Here is a 5,816-nt window from a genome sequence, read left to right on the forward strand (position 1 = left end):
TGTGGTTGTTGGCTGTTCTTTGGACGCCTGCAAATACAGGCCCGTGTTCGTTGTTTTTTCAGTCCAGACGTATTTGGGCGGTTTGAGAGTCGGCATTGAAAATGTCGTTATCCAAATCGCCGGGAAGGTAGTTCTTGGCTGTCGCGCCCTACTGCGGTAGGTTAGACCGAGCGTGCGGAGTCCCTGACTGGATGGGGCGACCTTCGGGCGGGAGGCCCAATCAACTATGGTAAACACTTTCTATCTGTATGCGGCCTCGTTTTTTTTTCCCGGAGTAGCTTCCACTTAGGACAACCTGCAAATGTGGCATAAGGGAAGATCAGAGTCATCAGACAGCCGGAGATTACCCCGATGCAAAATCGAATGGCTAAGAAGACTGGCAGGCCGCGTGAGAGAGCTGGAACATGGTTTTGTTTTACTGTTCTATAAAAATGTTGATAGTACTGGATATTGCATGCAGAGGAGCAAGTAAATTCTCAGCCAAGAAATGTGCTCTATCCGAAATCACAACAAGCTCTCTGCTAAAAAGATCACAACAAAGTCAAAGGAAACACGACTCAGATCCGGTTTCAGTGGAAGGAAAGACGAAACCAGGTATCTGAGATCGGTACACACGGCCAATAAATAAGCACAACTTAAATCGATCCATACATATCGAGGTCGCAGGCCCAACGACGCGGGACATCAGATCAGACGCAGCGCAGCGATGGATCCACAACGCATCGACGTCTTCAGAGACTTCCCCGCGGACGTGCTGACGAACATCCTGACGCGCTTCCCGCCCAACACCCGGCGCACGCTCCGCCTCGTCTGCCGGCACTGGGCCGACGTCATCGCAACACGCACGGCCACCAATCTGCGTGTTAGAATGTATTTACATGTGTATATTGTAACGTTGTATACCACCTCATTATATATATATGTGATAGGCCACCCCTAGAGGGTTGTGCCGGTTCCCCCCAAAGCCTATTGTCTTACATGGTATCAGAGCTAGGTTACGTCCGCTTCCGCCTAAAAACCCTAAACCACCGCCGCCGCCGCCGCCGCCACCGCCGCCGCCGCCGCGCCCGCCGTCGCCGTCGCCCGACTGCTATGACGTCCGCCGCTGCGTCCGGCTCCACCGCCACCGGTTTTCTGCCGGCCTCCCTCGCGGCACTTCTCTCGAGGCCGCTGGATGCCGCCTCCCTTCAGGCGCCGATCGGGACACGGAGCGTCGGCTCCCTCTTCGCGCTCCCGCCGGCTGCTACTTCGCCCGGGCAGGCGCTTGTGGCCCACACCGCCGCCCCGTCAACCGCGGCTGTCGCGCCCTCGGCCACTGCGCCGCTGGTGGCGGAGGACGTCGCGCTGGCAGGCTTCGCGGCGTCAACCGCGGCCATCGCGCCCTCTGTCACCGCGCCGGCTGCCCCTCTGACTGTCTCCACGGTGGTCTCACCTCAGCCAGTCTCCTCGATGGGATCGCAGCCGCCGCCGCCGTTTCACTTCGGCCATCTCATCACCATCGGACAATTACATCTTCTGGCGCGCGCAGGTTCTTCCGCTTCTTGGGAGTCACTATCTGCTTGGCTATGTCGACGGCTCTCTCCCTTGCCCTCCTGCGCTGGTTGACAGCGTGCACGGTCCGGTCTATAATCCGGCTCACCGTGTCTGGACAGGGCAGGATCAGGCGAACCTCTCCTCCATCCAGGGGTCGCTCTCTCCGGCCGTTGCTGGGCTTGTTGTCTTCGCCAAGACGTCCCACGAGGCATGGACTATTCTTGAGCGCTCGTTTGCGGCACAGTCGCAGGCTCGTGTATCTGGGCTCCGTCGCCAACTTGGGGAGTGTCAGAAGCTTGACTCCACCGCCACTGAGTTCTACAACAAAGTCAAGAGTCTCGCCGACACGCTGGCCTCCATTGGACAGCCCCTCACCGACTCCGAGTTCAACTCATTTATTGTCAATGGTCTTGATGAGGAGTATGATGCCCTAGTCGAGATCATCAATGAGAGAGGCAACTCCACGCCCATGCCAGCACACGAGGTCTTTTCACGCCTCCTGCTTACTGAGCAACGAGTCGAGACGCGCCGATCCAGGGGCAACGGCGCCCTCTCGGCAAACGCCGCCACCAAGGGTGGTCGCTCCTCTGCTTCATCCAGGGCTCCTTCGGGGCAGTTACCACCACCCGCCTCGGCCCCTCCTCCTACTGCGACGCTACCAGGGGCTGGCGGTCCACGTGTGTGCCAGCTTTGTGGTCGCGATGGGCACTGGGCCTCGAAGTGTCACAAGCGCTTCCAGCGGGGTTTTCTTGGTCTCGGCAATGACGGGAAGGATACACGCAACTTTGCTCGTCAGGTCGCCATGGCTGATCGTCCGCCGCCGCAGAAGCCACAGGGACACACTCAGTCCTACTCCATTGATCCCACTGGTACATGGACTCTGGGGCGACAGAGCACCTGACCAGTGAGATGGGGAAGCTTCACACTCGTGAACCCTACCATGGCTCCGACAAGATCCACACCGCCAATGGAGCAGGTATGCACATCTCTCATATTGGTCAAGCATCACTTCTCACTAGACATGCCAATAGGAGTCTTCAACTTCGCAATGTTCTTCGAGTTCCATCTGTGACACGTAATCTTCTTTCAGTTCCTAAACTCACTCGTGATAATAATGTGCTTTGTGAATTTCATCCTTTTGATCTTTTTATTAAGGATCGGGACACGAGGGACATTCTTCTTAGTGAGCGGCTCTGCCAAGGTCTCTATCGTCTGGAGCATCCTGGCGTCGCTCGCGTCTTCAGTGGAGTTCGGGTATCTCCGTCACAGTGGCATGCTCGTCTTGGTCACCCGGCCACACCTATTGTCCGGCATGTTTTGCGTCGTCATGAGCTTCCTAGTGTGTCTAGTAATAAAGATGTAGCAGTGTGTGATGCTTGTCAGCAGGGGAAGAGTCATCAACTTCCTTTTTCGGAGTCCAGTCGTGAGGTGAAACATCCTTTAGAACTTGTGTTTTCAGATGTATGGGGTCCTGCTCAGACTTCTGTTAGTGGTCATAATTACTATATCAGTTTTGTTGATGCTTACAGCCGCTTTACCTGGCTTTATCTTATCAAACGTAAATCTGATGTGTTTGACATTTTTGTTCAGTTCCAAAAACATGTTGAACGCCTTCTCAAGCACAAAATTGTTCATGTTCAGTCGGACTGGGGTGGCGAGTATCGCAACCTCAACTCCTTCTTTCAGTCGCTTGGGATCACTCACCGTTTAGCATGTCCACATACACATCAGCAGAATGATTCAGTAGAACGTAAGCATCGTCACATTGTTGAAGCTGGTCTGACTCTTTTGGCCCATGCATCTGTTCCGTTTCGTTTTTGGAGTGATGCTTTCACCACTGCATGTTTTCTCATTAATCGTACTCCCACTCGTGTTTTGAATATGAAGACTCCCATTGAAGTTCTCCTTAATGAACAACCGGACTACACCTTTCTCAAGGTGTTTGGGTGTGCTTGCTGGCCCCATCTCCGTCCATATAACAAGCGTAAGCTCGAGTTTCGTTCCAAGAAGTGTGTTTTTCTTGGTTATAGCTCTCTTCATAAAGGATACAAATGTCTTCATGTGCCCACTAATCGTGTCTACATCTCTCGGGATGTTGTGTTTGATGAGCATGTTTTTCCCTTTGCCAAACTCCCTGTGTCCACTACCGAGCCACCTGTCATGCATTCATCCTCTGTTGCTTCTGACCAATTTGATGATGTTGCATATTCTCCTCTATTGTTGCCTAACCATGGTGCAGGCACTGGTCGTGGGGCTCGTTTGAAGATTCTGGAAGTGCCATCTTCCTCTTCGTCGCCATCGCCTTCATCCTCGGCACCTTCTGTTGTGCATGAGGAGCACATGGCGCCCCTGCATGGCCTCGGTTTCCGTGCTCATGCACGGCCGATCGACGTCCTGGCCCGGTCGCCTCTGGCTTCTGGGCTGCCTTCGCCATCATCGCGCCCTGCAACCCCGCCGACTGGGCCGGCCTCCTCGGTCCCCGTCTCGCCCAGGGCGTCGGGGCAGTCATCACCAGGCCTGGCCTCGCCTGCCCCTGCCTCGCCCAGGGTGTCTGGGCCCTTCTCATCAGGGCCGGCCTCGCCTGCTCTCGCCTCGCCAAGGCCGTCTGGGGCCGTGTCACCGGAGCTGGCCTCGCCCACTCTCGGTTCGCCCATGGCCTCTGAGCCCCTGTCGTCGGGCCAGTCTTCGCCATGCAGCCCGGAGTCGTCTGTCCCGAGCTCGCCTGAGGTGATTCCTGCATCTCCGACGACCGTCACGTCTCCGTCACCTTCGCCTCCGCCGGCTCCTGCTGCTGCTCTACGTCCACATACGCGCAGTCGGAGTGGCATTTTTCAGCCTAAGCAACGTCACGATGGCACAATTGCTTGGTTAGCGGCGTGCATGTCTGCTGCTCTCGCAGATCCATCCTCTGAGCCACGCACGTATCAAGCTGCTATGCGCATTCCTCATTGAAGAGAGGCCATGGAGCAGGAGTATCAAGCGCTTCTTCGCAATCAGACATGGACTCTTGTTCCTCCACAATCACGGGTAAATGTCATTGATTCCAAATGGGTTTTCAAAGTGAAGAGGCATTCTGATGGGTCCATTGAGCGCTATAAGGCTCGTCTGGTTGCTCGTGGTTTTCGACAGCGTTTTGGACTTGACTATGAAGATACCTTCAGTCCAGTGGTCAAGCCTACTACCATCAGACTTCTTCTCTCTCTGGCTGTTACTCGAGGTTGGTTTCTTCGTCAGCTTGATGTTCAAAATGCTTTTCTTCATGGTGTCTTGGCGGAGGAGGTTTACATGCGCCAGCCTCCGGGTTTCTCTGATCCGGATCGCCCTGATCATCTCTGTCGTCTGTCCAAGGCAATTTATGGTCTGAAGCAGGCTCCTCGTGCTTGGCATGCTCGTCTTGCAATGGCTCTTCGTGCTCATGGTTTTGCATCATCAACTGCTGACTCCTCATTGTTTCTTCTTCAAAGGCCTGAGGTTACTATGTACTTGTTGGTCTATGTAGATGATATCATTTTGGTCAGCTCCTCTCAGTCGGCTGCTACTGCGCTTGTTCGCTCACTTGGTGCTGATTTTGCGGTCAAGGACCTTGGGAAGCTTCATTACTTTCTTGGTGTGGAGGTTACTTCTCGTGCTGCTGGCCATGTTATGACGCAGAAGAAGTACTCTCTGGATTTGTTGCAGCGAGCTGGGATGCTTAAGTGCAAACTGACGACTACACCCATGTCTACCACTGATAAGCTCAATGTTGTTGATGGTGTGCTTCTTTCTTCTTCTGATGCGACAGAGTACATGAGTATTGTTGGTGGGCTCCAGTACTTGACGATCACGCGACCAGACATTTCCTATGCTGTTAACCGAGTCTGCCAGTATCTGCAGTCACCCCGTGACACTCATTGGTCTGCTGTTAAGCGGATTTTGCGCTATATTCGTTTCACGGTGGCTCATGGTTTGCATATTCGGCCGTCTGACTCTGGTTGTCTTTCAGCATATTCTGATGCAGACTGAGCTGGCAATCCGGATGACAGGCGATCCACGGGGGGTTATGCTGTCTTCTTTGGCTCTAACCTGATTGCCTGGAGTGCTCGGAAACAGGCTACTGTCTCGCGTAGCAGTACTGAGGCTGAGTATAAGGCTGTGGCCAATGCCACATCAGAGATCATCTGGGTACAGTCCTTGCTTCAGGAGTTAAGTATACCCCAATCACAGCCTCCTGTTCTTTGGTGTGATAACATCGGTGCTACATACCTTTCTGCAAATCCGGTATTCCATGCCCGAACGAAACACAT

Source organism: Triticum dicoccoides, chromosome 7A (assembly GCF_002162155.2).
Source record: "Triticum dicoccoides isolate Atlit2015 ecotype Zavitan chromosome 7A, WEW_v2.0, whole genome shotgun sequence".
Classification (NCBI taxonomy): Eukaryota; Viridiplantae; Streptophyta; class Magnoliopsida; order Poales; family Poaceae; genus Triticum; species Triticum dicoccoides.